At 40.3% G+C, this 14,345-nt stretch overlaps 1 protein-coding gene across 1 annotated transcript in view; it reads right to left on the reverse strand.

Annotated features, from left to right (window-relative positions):
• The window catches only part of BEGAIN (brain enriched guanylate kinase associated), a 152,741-nt gene that overhangs the window by 20,434 nt on the left and 117,962 nt on the right, over positions 1-14,345 (reverse strand). The window lies entirely within an intron of this gene.

The following is a 14,345-nucleotide window of genomic DNA, read 5'->3' on the forward strand; positions in this document are numbered from 1 at the left end:
AGCTTTCTGGGAAAAAGAAAACCCAAAACCCAAAACCCAAATCAAACCAAAACACAAAACTTCCTGGTAAACACACAATGTTAAAATGAATTGGTTTTAATTTGCTCCGTTGGTAATTTGGTTTTTTCCCTTCTCTAAGGGATGGTCCCTTAATCATGGATGCTGAAATCATTTGACAGCTACTTCCTTCCTGCCAAGGGAATATGAAAGGCCCTGGGACCCTGGTACATAATCTATCGTCTGGCATTTAGAAAATTAGGTTTAGATGCCATAACCAAATCCTCTCTCACTATGAAGAGTAAGACTTTGGGAAAGGTAAGTATTGGGCAGGATGATAGGCCCCCAAACTTGTCAGAAAAGGAAGGACAAAGAACAGACTTGTGCTTGACAACAGTGCTGGTTGATGTGTATGGCTTTGATCTTAGGAAGGAAATCTAGGGGGACTCTTTTTAATCATAAAATTTGGGAAGCAATGGGAAATATTTGTGAGAGAAAACCTCCACAAAATTAAAGTCTGGAGGCCAAAGACACCGCTGTAGAAAAGTCCATATCCTTCTCTTCCTGTTGCTTGCCTTCTGATTCCTTCCACCATCCATCTCGCTGTTGTTCAAAAATATTTCTAGGAACATAGTTTTAAATTCAAGGAAACTTTTAATCTAATTAGTCTGACTTTATCCTCAACTTTTGCTGTATGACTTTTGTGTATGACTTGGTTTACTGGCTTTTGTTTTCCTTGTATTTCCACATTGTTCTGTTTGAATGTATCCTGCATACAAGGTGATACATTGCATGTATTGGTTGCCTTCAGAATTGACATCTAATTTACTGGTCCTTTTCTGAAGCTTCCTGTCATAACATTTTATGCTTTAACAGCAGATATATAATTTGCTTTTCAGCTATTGAGGTCTGTTTATTGAGAGAAATGTGCTAATGTGGAAGGACAATTTAGAGCTGGGCTGATTCTCATTAGTGATAAGAAATTTGTGTCAAGGCTTTAGACAAAATCTCTGATTGTCAAAAGGGCTCTTTTGTCCTAATTTTTAGCTGTAGCTTTGACTCTTAACAAATATCCTTTCCATTTTACCACTCCAAATACGAGAATGAATACTCTCCCATGCATGAATATATTTGAGGCAATTATGATGCTAACCTTCAGGCGACCTGACAGCTAGAAAGTAATGTCGGATGCCCCTGCACTGGTTGCAAGGTTCAGCAGAAGTCACAGGAGTCATTCTTGGAGGTGAGAAGGTCAAGTACATTCTGGATCAAAACTTGTTTAAATTCCCTTCTCTAACCTGCTGTGGCAGGGAAAAGTCTTGGTGTGCTCCAGAATCTAGCTCTAGTAAATGGCTTAAAGTCATCAGCACAACTACAGTTTTGTTCCCTCTCATTTTACTTGCTATAGCTGTAGGAAAAAATAATCTAATTTAGATATTTTTAATATGTTAAAGTAGAATTTAATACAGGTAAGTAGGAGGAAAAAAAAAACAACTTACATTGCAGGCAATGGGAGATCTATACTATTTAAACCACATCACAGACTGTGCTAACTGCTTGTGGTGATAAAACTAGGTACCACTGGAAGATACAGAAACACTTCCTACCACGCTGGCATGATTTCAAAGTCCCTATTTTCCAGCAGATTAGATGCAGGAGGTTGATTCTAAGCAATGTCCTAATTGCTATTTGATAGATAACAAAAATGCAACTTAAGAGCTGGCAGGAGGTGCCACATCAGATTTTAGGATCTCTGGATCTGTCTTGTGTGAAAATCCAGGCATTCATGAATAATTTAGCCAACCCAGTCAAAACAACATGTTTTTTAAAAAGGTTTTTTATGCCAGCAAGAAGACCACTCATCTGATCCGTCTATCTTGTGCTATAAACATTTCAATCAGCAGTTCCTGTGTTTGAAGAATCCATATTTTTTTCTATTCGTGAGTAACTGCCTGAAGGTCCTGCAGAAGGCTGGCTAGCATTTCATGAGATGCTTCTTGCCCAGTTGAAGAAGGCTGAGTCCGTACATGTGCCCTGTGTGTCCCAGTGCAGTAAGAACCACCCTAGAGCACTCTCACTGCTCTACATAGCTGACAGTCGTTACCAGAGGTCCCTGTCTTCTCCTTCGGTTTGGCATTTTGTGAAAGCTTTGGGCTGTGGTGGGCTGCTTTGAATTGCTATATGAGCCTGTCCAGACTTCCCTGGGAATCCTCGGCAAGGGTCACCGCACATCAGCCTCCGTGAGAAGAAAAGCTGCCACTGAACAGGGCCCAGAGCCAGATCACTGACATGAGGGTGAATGGGAGTGTGAAGACTGCAGGAGAAATGGAAATGAAAAATGAAAGTCAAACAGTGAGATCTTTAAACTGTACAACATGTTAATCGTCACTATTTATCACTGTCAAATGACCATGGACCTGTTAGCAGTTTAGAATTGAAAACCTTAATGTATTCTTCACAGGAACAAAAACTCCTGAATTATGCAGCAGCCTAAAATGTTCCTACTACAGGTGACTCTGCTTCTCTATGCATTATTTAAAGAGTCCTGTGATATCAGTCTGCTGCTATGTAGCTGCAATCTATACTACCCTTTTTCACTGGTGTTTTTTTACAAATCCCTAATTCTAATTGCAATCATTGGAAACAGTCCTACTAACAGACTTCTGCAGTATGCCTTCATCTTCATCTAGCTTTGTGTCTGGCTCCAGAAGTATTTTAAATATATAGTAGAACTGATGGTGACTCCTTTCTAATTTTGGAGGATGAAAGCCGGAATCATATTTGCATTTCTAGTCTATGAAAAGACATTTCAAGAACATCTAAGCGCTATGCTAGAGGATTGTCTGGAAGATGTGGAACAGCATTAAAACAGCAAGTTAAGATACTCAAATGCTCTGTGGATAGGAAGGAAGTGGTGGAAGCACCTCCTTGCAAGTGTTTAAACTATCTGCCAAGACAGAGCCCCATACCCCAAGTCAGGATGGCGCTTTAATGTTAATGTGATGCAAATGCAGAAAAAAAGATTGAGTTCTGGCTTCTCTTCAAGCTTCAATCAGAAAATTACTGTCCAGAAACCACACACCTCATACTACTTCAGCAAATTCTACATGTCTGGAAGGCGTGCATTTCCATTATTGTTGTTGTAGTGTTTCTTAAATAAAGTGTCATGAACACTTAAAAATATTAAGGGATTCCCTCTAAGGTTCATTTTCCATTATTCATGTGTTGCTAAAAGATTTTCTCCAATTTATCACCATAAAAACTCTCTTCTCTATTTCAAAATGCAACAGACAAAACAGAGCTTTAAAATAGAATTTGCTTTCCAGGCTTAAAACTGAAAAGCATTAATCTGTGCTCATAAAATGAATGAGATGCACAACTTCTCTTTTAAAAGAGGATTAAAATCCAATAATCTCATTGGGAAATATTATGGTGTCAAAACACAGTTGATGAGAGAACCATTTTATTATCGTACCACTTCTTGTGAGGATGAACAGGAATTTCCAAATTAAAGAGCCAAGCGTGTGTGTGTGAGAGTAAAATCCCTCCAGCCTGAACCTTTTCATAACACTGATGTTAATGTCTCTCCTCTCCCAAATCTCATTTTTAAAGGCAGTTCTGAATTCTGAAAGTGAGGAAAAGAATATGATTGGCTGTTTCTATAGTGATTGCAGAGGCTGCCACCTCCTGACTACTGGGAAGAACTGCTGGATCAGAGGCAGAACTGAAAATCGAGTCAGAATAGGATTTTTTTTTCATTTTTCAGCTGCTCAACTACATGCAACAGTACTTGTCGATCATCATTACTACCAGGATGCATCCTCAAAGTTACTCGAAGTTACTTTGTATGATAACCTGTGGAGGACTCTGAAACTCATAGAATCATAGAATGGTTAGAGTTTGAAGGGACCTTAACGATCATCTCATCCCAACCCCCTGCCATGGGCAGGGACACCTCCCACTAGACCAGGCTGCTCAAAGCTCCATCCAGCCTGGCCTTGAACACCTAAAGGGATGGGGTAGCCACAGCTTCTCTGGGCAACCTGGGCTAGTGACTCAGCACCCTGACAGTAAAGAATTTCTTCCTGATATCTAATCTAAATCTACCCTCTTTCAGTTTAAAAACATTACCCCATGTCCTATTGCTACACTCTCATCTTTCCCGTATGCCCCCTTTAGGTACTGGAAGGCTGCTATAAGGTCTCCCCAGAGCCTTCCCTTCTCCAGGCTGAACAACCCCAACTCTCTCAGCCTGTCCTCACAGCAGAGGTGCTCCAGCCCTCTCATCATCTTCATGGCCCTCCTCTGGACCTGCTCCAACAGGTCTGTGTCCTTCTTATGTTTGGGATGCCAAAGCTGGACACAGTACTCCAGGAGGGGTCTCATGAGAGCAGAGTAGAGGGGCAGAATCACCTCCCTCAACCTGCTGGCCACGCTTCTTTTGATGCAGTCCAGAATGCAGTTGGCTTTCTGGGTTGTGAGGGCTCATTGTTGGCTCATGTTGTGCTTCTCATCAACCGAGACCCCCCAGGTCTTTCTCCTCAGGGCTGCTCCCAATCCATTCTCCGCCCAGGCTGTATTTGTGCTTGGGCGGTCCATCTGTTCCGGCATTTCTAACTATGAAAAAACAAAGGGTTAACGAGCACTGAATATGCTCCTGCTCCCTCAGGTTGAGCACAAAGGAACGTTAGTGATTATATCCGGAAAATGAATGGCCTGAGAGTGCTGAGGAGCTACTTAACGCTCCTACCTTTTCAAATGCCTCCAGAGATCAGGAAAAGTAAAATGTATTTTGCCCTTTAGGAAAAATTAAAAGTAATGTCAATTACGACAGTAATGCTGGAAGAAAAAATGCAGGTGCCATATGGCGTTATGGCATATACAAGCACTGCAAGGATGATCACTCACTGAAATGAAAAGAAATCACTGCTGAGATATGCCTTCCCTAATATTGCAGTAGTGCCTGGGAGCCTTATTCATGGACCAGGACCCTGGTTGGGAGCAAAATGCCACGCAGCAAAGAAAAATGAAGAGATCCCAACACCAGTGGGGATTATTGTAGGCCTCAACCACCTAAAGGTACTCAAGCCAAATCCTATGTTTTCGTATAAAGGAGCCTGGTTTTGTTTGTTAAGAGAACCCTTTAGGACCCATGCTGCTAATTCTGCATCATCCCTTCAGATTCATCCTTAAAAGATGACTCTTGCCAAAGACACACAGAGACACAAAGACACACAGCTGGTGGAAAATCTGGCAGATTTCTAATATGTCATGTAAGATATACACATTTTCTCTAAACAATGCTCAGAGTGATGGGTGGGGGCTGGTGCCTTGCACAGGAGACGCTGTCATGGAGATGCTGATGCTTACTTAAAAATATTATTACATGGTGTTATTCAGAAGAGGAGAAATTACCTTTTATATTCTGTTTTAGGCACTGTTTCTGTGTCTCTGTCTGGCTATAATAATTCTGTACTAAAACTGAGTATGTTGGTAACTCACAGTATCTCCTCTCAGCCTTTGTCATTGCTTTGCTTTCTCTCCCCTCACTACCTCCTCTTTGCAAACAACCAGCCCCTGTCGCTTTTGCCTTAGCCAGGCTCAGCCTGTAGCCAGCTGGCTTTCAGCTGACTCCCTGAACTTCTGCAAAATATCAAGGAAGCAAGCACATCTTTCCTCCAGCTTAGATTATTTTTGTTTTAAGCCCTGTATTTTGTTGTAGGCCTGTATTTTCATTTCTGGCACAGAACATGGTCCCTGAAAAAGTGTATGGTAAGAAAGAAAAGTCATCATGTGCTGAAGAGTCAACACACTCAAGTACGTGTAGCCAAGGAGAGTAGCCCTATGACTGCATGCCACTTCTGAAAATTTGGCCTTTGTCTCTGTGAGGCACGAAGGTCTTTGAAGATGTGGCACTACACACATAAATGCATTGAGTACAGAGCAATACTGAGAAAATGCTCAGATCACAAAGAGAAATGCTTGAGGCCAAAGGTGCATTGGACTAGAAAGGACCCTGTGAGTTAATGAGTCCCACTCCTTGCTATTGCAGGCAGCTGTGCTGTAAATCCTGACCGTAAATTGATCACACTTCAGCATCAATGTAACTTAGCGATGGAGCTGCCCCTAATAAAAGTTGTTCTAGTCCTCTGGGGGTTTGCAACCTTTGTCTAATATTCAGGCTAAATTTATTAAATGGCTAGTGTCTATCCATTTGTTATTGTAGCAGCAGTGTCTTTTAGTTTAAATAGCTCTTAGCCTCTGCTAAGTTTACAGAAACAGACTGATGCATTTATACAAAGCAGTCAGAATCGCCACAACCTTTATTCTCTTAGGCTAAACAAGCCAGCATCTTTTAATCTCAGTTCAGAAGATAAATTCTTCATTTCCTTGATTATTGTAGTCCTGTTACAGACTGAATTAATCTTCCCTGCATCTGCAGTCCCCCATCCGGGACTGCATATTGTATTCCAGATGGCCTCATCATGGCCTCGTTCTCTAAAAACGCCTCACAAGGGACATCTGAAACCAAATGACTTTTACAGCTATGATTGACTAATCAAGCCAGAATTTTCTTCCTTTCTGGCACCTCCAGTGGTCGATCCCGAATTTGATAACAGATTTTTTTCCCATTAGTTTGAGGGCATAGCTTTTTCCTGCCTACGGGTGAGTACATATCTGAGAAAAACATTGAAGCGCAGGGTCCTTGCTGCTCATGCAGTTGAGTAACACAGCTGGTCACTCCAAGAGACTTATGTTCTATCGGATGCTGGAAGTGCCCATCTTTCCTTTTTGACTGTAGAAGGAACACGGGAATTTCGTGTTCCTAAACTGGATTACTGGGCTGAGTCTGGCCAAAGCTGTGCAGCACATACCTCATAGTCTGTGCTGCAAAATTTCATCTTGTTCCTATGACCCAGGGGCATCCGCTCTCTCATATGCTTCCCAGTCCCCACCATGGCAGCACAATTGCTGGAACTGATGTAGTACAAGTCATCACTGACTGTAGAAAGGCCTTATATTGGCTTACTCTGACCATAAAACTGCATCCTTCGTTCCCTAGAATGTCGACGGTTCAGTTGCCTTTTCCCTTAGCATCATTATATCCTGCTTCCACGTGATAATTTTCTATTTCGTATTTTTGTGTGTACGAGTTATTATTTTTGCTTTGTTCCACATGAGTGTCTGCTTCACTTCTTTTTGGGCTATCCTGAACACCAATTTCTCCACTCTCTTTTTAGGTGACTTGTTTTTTTCTTGTCCAACTATTTACAAAGTTCTTTTTGCTATATGTTTTATTTTCCCTTGTAAAGCCTAGCTCACCTTGAGTTTTGGCAATTTTAACTTTATTTCTATACGTTACAACATACAAGTTTCTCTTTCCAAGCCTTTCAGATGCTCTGTTTATCCAAAATATTACCTGGCAGGCAGTTTCTCATTCATTTAGTCTCAGAACTGTTCTATACAATTTTTCCCTCTAATTTGCAGTGCATAATCCTGTATCTTTGATTTCAAGAGTTTTCAGGCCTTTTCCACACTCCAGGTTCTTGAATTCTTTAGTCCGGTTAAACAGTCCTCTTAATTCCTCTGAATTCTGACAGTCCAGATAAATATTCTTCTTAATTTCTCTGAATTCTGCTGTAAAATCCAAAGTCAGAGCTGCACATACAAATCTGACATTACTCTCTAACATACAAACCTGACACTACTCTCTCTCTAAGGTATCTCTCAAGAAAGTGTTTTTCTAAACATTAACTCTTTCATGACAACCATTTGAGGTGTTTCTGCAAGTTAGTCCTAGCTGAGCTTCTCAAACTACCTTTCCTTAGTGTGCACCACATCCCATTTAAAATTGGGCGGACCTTTTCTGTGCACTGATCTCATGGTGCCATTGTAGTGACTAAGCAATCTCCTTTAATTGCACTCCGTGCTCCATGGAAAGCATCTTCAATAGATATCCTGATAAAAATTGGCAACTAATAAGGAAGAAAAGAAATAAACTTGTGTTCTATTGCACTTCCAACTGTGACTGTAGCTGTTCCCACGACAGTCAGTGAATTAGTTTTAACTTAACCAATACCCCACATTTCTGTTTACCAGATTTTAGTTACTTTTTCTATTTTATTGGGAGAATTATGGAAGAAAACACTTATATCATGGGAACTGTTCTTCCAGGCCATTCACATCACTATGAGATGAACAACTTTTCAGCTCTTCCTCTAAGCTTATAAATATAGCTCAGACAAAGTTGTATCTCTTGGCTTTGTGGGGAGGGAATAAAATAAAAAATAGATATTTTTTTACCCAGATCTCAGTCATCTAACTGGGTGACTTTCAACTAGATTAAACTAACTGCATTGAAATTATGAGGTGCGTAGCAGCAAAAGAATTTAGAAAATTTAGGGATTCACTTAGGCTTACAGTGTTATCCACTGCAAATGACTATCCCAGCTGTATTTTTTCTTGCCATTTCTTACCCACTTAGTCCCATTCCTTAGGCATTTGTGCCTGTCCGAATACACCAGAGACTGAGCAGAGGATCTTTAAAACTCAAGGCTTGAGCTAAAAATCCTCCTGTCAGGTAAGGCCTGGAGCAGACTTATGTTTCCTGGTGACATACAGCACACGCTGACCATTGGGTTTCAAGTGCTCATTTAAAATAAACCATGGGTTATGGACTTCGGTTGACAGCTTATTTGGTTGCCAGTTTAATTGCCCTGGTGTGCTCGCTTCTGTGCTCTTTCTCTCTTTCTCTTCTCCCTCCTTCCCCTCCTCCTCTCCACTGCAATTAAAGCTAGCACCTTGGAGATCCATATTTGATCACCCAGTCAAACTTCAGTGAGACGTGTTTGATTTCGTTCACAGTTTATATCTCGGGATGTTTGGCTGAAGGTAATTTTAGCTCCTTGAACCATGTTAAAGCAGGACTGGGATTTCAGCTATCCTTGTAGGAACTAATTAATAGGTCATAAACATGTCACTGGAAGCAAATGTTTACCCTTAATTTTGAAAAGAAGGTAAATTTGGAGATTTTTTTCATCCTCATAGGAGGAAAAAAATCTGCTACAACACCAGTTCTATGTAGCTTTTAATTAGGTTATTTAATCAAAATGCTTTTGATCTGAACATTATTGTTCTGTATTGCATTCCAGAGGGACTGATCAGTCTGAGATTCAACTTCCCATGGATAACCAGCAGCGCTTGGCTGCAAAGCAGGATGATCTCTTAAACTACCTGGAAAATTCTCTTAAGAGCTGCCTCAGAACATGGGGATTAATCTAGGCTGTGTATTTCAGCTCCATTTCAATTCTTTAACTGTATGCTTACTGGAAAAGAAAATAAAACTTTACTGCCATTCTGAAGGGTTTTTATGCAGGCATCTGTGCATTTCAAGCACATAGGAACTTATGTAGAATACAAGCTGGTGATTTAAATAGGGTTGTGGGAATAGCACCGGGAAAAGCTGAACAAATAAAATGGAACTAGTTCATTCATCATTTTAATAGCATTTAGCTTGCCTCATAAAGAAAGTGGCAGCTTTTATTGCTCATACAAGGACTTATGCCACTGTTAAAGAACGATGCTTCAGCTACTCCTGCTCTAAACTGCAGAGTGTGACAAACCCCAGTGGACTGAATTCTATTTACTACTTAGCACCTAAATGCTAACTAATAAAGCAAACTGTAAGGGCAGTGTTTGGACACAAAAATTGCAGTATTTAAAACCTGATGGTAGGGAGAAGAATAATACCTTAAACAAAAACACTTGGGTCGGCATGTTGAGCTGTTAGATGTTTCCAGAGTCACATGTGTTGGCTTCATGTTGCATTAAAACAGCAAGGTGTAATAGGGTTAAAGCTTCATCGAAACATGACTTCTGCTGTAAAACACGCAGGTGGTGCAATTGATTCTCGGTCACTGTGGAGAAGTCTTGCTAGATACGCTTCTAACCCTTCCTGTGCCTGCCACTGATTTTCAACCAATGTCTGCATCTAAAGTTTTAAGGAAAAGTCTAGCAGCACTGACAAACCATTTAGGCTCCCACAGATTCAGGACTTCATGCTGCAAAAATGAAGGACGAGGGAGAGAGGTGAAATCCCTCTTTTTGGCCAAAAATGTCATTTCAGAAGTGTTCCCTCCAGAGAACTGCAGTGTAGATAGCTCCTGCAAGCTTCTGCTTTGTGAAATGGGATCCCTGGGCTGCTGATGTATTCTGTAGTCTATTTTTGCTCTGAATCACTGCTGTACCTCGTGGGAACTGTTGTTCATTCAGGGCAGATGGTGCAAAGAAGTTAGCGAGACAAGGACCCAAATGACAAATCCCTGAGACGCTTTGGTGCCATTTCTGACACAGAGTGTTCAGTTGATTTTGTAGTCACAAACTGAACACCTTTCACTTACTTTTTAAATGGAAAAGCTGAAGTTTGCCTTTAAAAGTCTGACACCATCTGAGAAACAAAATAATCCAACATCATAATTTTGTAGAGGAAACATCAGACTGGGTAATTTTCCACTGAAAAAGAGTTAAAAAAATTTTTTTCTACCAGTCTTATAGAAGGCCTTATAGGCTTTTATTCTCTGTTTCTACTAAGCTAAAGTTATCCATTCCTGCAGAGAGCTTTGTGGGTGTCTGTCTGCCTAGGACATTTTTCAATCATATCCAAACTGATCAGTCTCTACTGATACTTTTACTCGTGTGTTTCCCCGTCATGAATAGCTGGGGATAGCTCCTAACAACTGCTGAGCCTCTTGGTATAAATGGCACAGAAATTTGTTAATGGGCTAGCTAGAAAAGTGTGGACCAGGAAAAGCTAAAAGAGGTGGGTATAAAAATACCTTGGTAAGGTATCTGACCAGGAAGGAATGAAATACAAGCTGTTCCTTCCTCAGATTTTGTAGTTTACCCTTCTGGGCTATAGGTTGCATCAGCTTACATTTTCTCAACTAAATATTTTACTGAGACCAATAAAAGGTCTGAACAGCACAAGAACTATACCAGGCAGGCATCTGAGGTGCATCTGGCCTACTACCTGTTTGAGAGGAGAGGTGCCCAGAGCAGCGTACAAGAACAGAGCAAGCATGGAGTCATAATTTCGCAGAATATCTTCCCAGCCTCTGGTAACTTGAAATTTAAGGTCTTCCTTACTTACAGGTGTAAATAGTAACTTTTAATCACTTCCTTAATCCAGATGTGATTTTAGCATCCATAATATCCTGTGGCAGGAAGATATTTACCTAGGTGCTGAGTGGAAGTGCCTCGCTTTTTTTGTTTTGAATCTGTCACTTGCTACCGTCATTTGATGCCCTCCAGTTCTTTTACTGGCTAGGATAAGAAGTCATTCCTGTTTACTTGCTGCCCATGACTTTTCAGATGTCCTTCCTGGGATCCTCCTCTCTCTACCATTTCTTCTACAAGCTGAAGAGTCCTCTCTGTGTATTTGCTCTTTGCATGGAACGCACTCCAAGGGTTTCTCATTCTGTTGCTCTTTGCTGTATTTTTTCTGTTTCTCTTATATCTTTTTTGAGATGGAGAAACCTATGCTGCATACAATAGCCAGCTTATGGATGCACCATTGACTTTTACTATGACATAATGACGTTTCTATTCTGTTCTTTAATCCTTTATAGTATACAGAATAGTTTCAAGACGGTGTTTTACTAGAGTATCTATTATAACTCAAACCCCTAAGTGGTAATAGCTAGTTCTGAATGTCTCAGGGCGTGTGTGAGGTTAGAGCTGGGTTTCTGACATGCTGTCAGTCACTCTGCTCAGAAACACTTCTGGGGATTGTCGCAATCTTCTTTGACCCTGACTGCTCGCTGCAGTCAGGGAATGCTCTCATCGCACTGGTCATCTGCCTTTCACAGGTCATCTCTGAACATGCACAGGCCTGACATCAGATCCGCCCCTCGTTTTTCTTCATTGACAAAATGGATTACTTTTACTTACATTTCATTTCCCACCTTTTAATATCTCTTAACAAGAGGAAAATACTAATTTATATCCAGCATTATCAGTTATACTATCATTTAAATTTAACCACTCATGTTTTCTGTATCTTTTCTGCAATGAACATATGTCTAAGGTACAGCAACTTTATTACAATATCAACTTCAGTGCTTTTATTCTGATTGCCAGTAGCACTACAAGGGACATACCTCGACTTCCACATCTGGTGCAGGCAATTAGAAATACCAGTGTATTTCTGGTGCAGGCAATTAGAAATAACGAGTATGAAGATATGGATCTGGAATTAGTCAGGCTGTTTAGACAGATAATAGTAATTTCCCTCCCTCTGCCCCCCATTCTTTTTTATTTTGGAGAACTTTTATCTTTAGCTGTTGAAGACAAGTTGGAAAGCAAAGGCTATGACATCGCTTCTGGATCCACCAGGCGTCTGCTTGGTATCCCATTCTGACTAAGTCTGTGCACTGCCAACTTGAAGGCTTTAATTTTCATGTTTTGCTTAGTGTTTGGTTGGAGAAGAAGTAGGAATAATTGGTTATAATAATGGACTGTTCATGCCTGCAAAGTAAAATGAACACATTCATGGGCTCACTTCCTTCTGCTGTTAGTGCAGACTGCTTTATTCAAACTGATTTGCAGTGGAAGCTTATCTCTAGGTTCTGGCTGTGAGAGGAAAAGTAAATAAGCCTAAGCAATTAGAGTAATGTTCATGCAGGTGCAAAGAGCCTGCACAAAGCTCTATTTACTCTTGCCTTCAAGCCCCTTGAATCATCCTTGCGGAGCTTACATTGTATATGAGGTTTTTGTGTGGTATATTTCCCACATAGAGTATTTGAGTGCTTCCATTTCACTATAGAAATCCTCAGCACTAGAGACATATCTGGTACCAAAACAGCTCTGAGCATCTTCTCAGTCCTTGATAGAATGAGCCACTTCAGTAATGAGTGGACAAGCTGTAGAGTCTCCAAGGTCATTCAAAGGTTTATAGTACTGATTAGTAACACTGTAAAAAAAAATAAAATTCTGATCTGTGTTATTTTACAAACAATAGATAAAGGCAGCAAATGTAAAATGCTGGGAATCAAAGACTTCTGAAAAACATCAGCACTACCTCGATAATTACCTGCACATCTAATGAAGTGTAAACCCCTATGGAAATCAATATACTACTGGGATTGTCTTTTCTGTAATTTATTATTTTGTATAATTCTTTTTTTAGTTTGGTAATGAAATCTCCTTTTGTTTGCTTGCCCTACTGCTACTTCAAAATTGAGCAGTTAAAACTGTATTGCAAGGATTTCCCAAAAAAGCTTTATCCGTGTTACTGAAATTCACAATAACTGCTTATTTCTTTCTCTTGTGTTGCATCCTAAAATACCAAAGCACAAAATGACTGATTTATCTATTTAGGTTTACATTAGTGGTGGCCTGAGGGGATAATTTCAGGCAGAAATTCTATAATATTTTCTGCAGCAAAGCTCTTGCTTTAAGGGCAGAAAAATCACAAGGCTGTTGAACTGATGCTTCTGTTCTCTGGTAAACTACAACAAAAGAGCAATTTTAGCCCATTTATTAAGAAAAGCTTTAAGTATAAGCAAACATTTTAGCAATGTGTATTTTATTTTTGGATGAAGGATATATAAAATTGACTGAGTCATAGATTTTACGGTTTAAAGATAATGTTAAATCAGGTAATGTAATTTCATCTCATCTATAAATCAGTTCATTGAATTCCAGTCTTGGACTAAGACCAATAATATGTGTTGGCTGAGGAATATCTATAGTGTATGTAAATTTGGTTGTACCTCCTGTCAAAATAATTCCTTGGGTTCTTGTGTCTGTTTTCTTTGGTGTTTTTGTTTTGGTTTGTTGTTGTTGTTGCTGCTGTTTTGTTGGTTTTTTTTTGTTTTTGTTTTTTCCCCCCAATGCGTGATTAATCTCAGACACAGAACTTAAAGGTAGCTAAAAATTTTGGGCATTTATCGTCATCCCTGGTCAGTCAACAGACTTTGCCCCCATCTGCTACCACATCTCTCATCAGTTTTATTCTCCTGTGAAAGTCCCGGCGTATTTGTTTTTCTGCTAATGTCTTCTCCTCCCAGGCTAACAGGACAACACAATTTTTTCTCCCAGACAGGATATTACAGGGAGGAGAGAGGAGAACAGTTAGAAAGGAAGCTGGAACTACCATCAAGACAGTCTTTTTATTCACCCTTTCCCTTTGGGAATTGGAGACCAGTCTCATATCTAGTGGCAAAACCAGCCCAAGCATCTCACTGAGATAGGTCATATCAGGATTTTGGAAGAACTGTAGATGATGGGGTAGAAACAGGCCAGGAGGTTTTCAGCAGGGACCCACACAAGACTCTTGGGCTCCTAAG

This window comes from Rissa tridactyla, chromosome 4 (genome assembly GCF_028500815.1).
Source record: "Rissa tridactyla isolate bRisTri1 chromosome 4, bRisTri1.patW.cur.20221130, whole genome shotgun sequence".
Taxonomy (NCBI): domain Eukaryota; kingdom Metazoa; phylum Chordata; class Aves; order Charadriiformes; family Laridae; genus Rissa; species Rissa tridactyla.